The sequence below is a fragment of the Artemia franciscana genome, chromosome 6, assembly GCF_032884065.1.
Source record: "Artemia franciscana chromosome 6, ASM3288406v1, whole genome shotgun sequence".
NCBI lineage: Eukaryota > Metazoa > Arthropoda > Branchiopoda > Anostraca > Artemiidae > Artemia > Artemia franciscana.
In genome coordinates, this window is record NC_088868.1 from 16125130 (window position 1) to 16127446 (window position 2317).

A 2317-nucleotide genomic window follows, 5' to 3' on the forward strand; every position below is an offset into this window, starting at 1 on the left:
TGTGTAAAAATTCTTATCTGATGCCATGGTTGAACAAGAGTCCAAGAGGTAGACACGATACAGGAGGAGGGATGGTTTCCCTCATGTCACTTTTGAACCCTAAAAAGTGGACTAGAGCCTAAGGCTATTTTGAGACCCCTACGAAGTTTCTACGTCCTTATAATGTAGGGAGAGGGACATAAAAAGATAATAATAATATACGGGAGACTCGTCACTGTTTTGTCTAATATGTTTTACAACAGAAAATGTCATAGTTCCTACTTGTCTTAAGTTTCTCTATGGCTTCATATTAATCATATGCTCAGTAATACATCATTTATTAACAGTTGCCATAGTCGAGTGGTTGATGGATTGTCTTCTTCAACTGAAAGATATGAGTTCAAACCATCCTATGGTAACATAGCTGTTGCTGATTCTTTTCTTCACAAATTTTTTCACCAACTTGTTTCTGTTCTTCGGCGGAACTTGTTTCTGTTCTGTTCTATTGGAACATATTAGTGTTGACCAATTAGTACAACTAATTTCTCGCTATTTCGGTGTTTCCACTTCTGCAGTAAAACGAATAAAAATACATGTCATTCATAAACATTGGCTTTTTGATCGACAGTTGTGACAATGGTAAGCATAAGAAATATCCTTCTATTTGTCGAATATCATAATCATATTTTTCAAGTTAACTAAAATTTAAAACAAACTAAAATTTAAGCTTTCAAATTTTTCTTCTTTTGTTATATAACACTGGGTTATTAGCTCTAGCCATTGATTGATGTACTTTTTAGGATAACATGATTCTCACCGTTGTGGCGGTCTCCCAAAGCTGTAGAGGGGCAACTTCACGCCTACTTCTTGGACTTTCTTCATCTTGTAGAAGGCTAAGAGACATACAGAAGACACATCCACTCCAATGTAAACAAACAGGATGCAGATTATTAGCTCCTTTCGATATTGTTGGCATTTTCTTGATCAGTATAAGTAAATCACTAATTGATGACTTGTCACCAGCAGTGAGACTCTTCTTTAAATTATTAACATAGGTCTTCCAGTTCTTTGAAATATTTTGGAAAGCTACTGCAATGATCTGATGTCGTAGTTCTTTCCAGTGGTCATCATTTTCATTAACAAGGACATTTTTTTCCACGCCTGACTTCAAGCAATTGTAGACATCATTTTCACTGGGAAGCAAATCATATGCCATGGCTTGAAATGTAAGTTCATGCAACAGAGGTGAGACGCCATCCACTCCACGATCAATGACTAAAAGTTGTGAATGGGATTTCTCAGGGCCATCTCCCATGGTTGGGTCATCTGCTTTGTAACGATTAAGCTTGTGCTGAATAATTTGGGCGAATTCGATGTTTCTCTCATTATCAGCTCGATATCTCACAGCAGGATAAACCCCTAATGTGGCACAAAGGGTGGCAATTTGCTCTGCCATTCTTTCCATAGCAGCAGCCCTTTGGGAGATTTTGTTCTGATTGTAGTAACATTGGAAACCATCAGGAAAATCAAGCGAAAAGACCTGACTTTCACATGGAATGAAAGCGATGTTGATATGTTTCATGGTTCTTTTGTACTTTCCAGATATGTGCTTGTAAAGTTCTTTAGAGAGCTCTTTTGGACAGGCTTTAGTAAAATATACATGAGCAGCTTTGTACTGAGTTCTCCTTTCTTTTCTTTTTCTTCGAAAAAGAAAATCTGTGATTTTCGAAATCCGAAATCCAGAAAAATCCGAAAATCGATTTCTTCGAAATCCAAAATCGGTGATGAGAGGTTTTACAGAATCATTTGCAGGAGACAAAATATAAACTGCTTCCAAATAATGCAATGGCTCCGTACTTTTGTTTATATCCTGAACACGTGTGATTCCTTCCAAGGCAATTTCATACATTTTGAGGCAGGCGGAAAGCATTCTCGGTGAAAACCGATCAACAACAAGAACTCTCGAATCTGTGCCATTTTTTTTACTTTTGAGAATTTCGTTAATAACTTTTTGTCCAACAAGGTTCTTTAAAGTCATTTTCACCTAGGTTATTACTATTTAAGATTTTTTTTCGCTGATTATTTAGCGACTTCATTTTATCTAATCAGAAATTAACTAATTTTAGATTTTCAGGTATTTTTAGCTTGAATTAAAACATTCAAATTATTGCTCAGGCAATAATCGTTTTCGATTAATTTTTCGAAAAATTTTCGAAAAATTAATTTCTAACTTTCGTTTTCTCTTTCAAGATTCCTTAATTTTTGCAACCCCTTGTTAACAACAATTTTTACAATTACCATTTTTTTTTGCTCTTTAAGTAATTAAATAAATAAAAAA

The 2317-nt window shown here is 35.1% G+C and overlaps 1 pseudogene; it reads right to left on the reverse strand.

The window, feature by feature from the left end:
- Nucleotides 1-510: 510 nt before the first annotated feature.
- LOC136028501 (protein ROP-like) lies at nucleotides 511-2017 on the reverse strand (annotated as a pseudogene).
- Nucleotides 2018-2317: the final 300 nt, after the last annotated feature.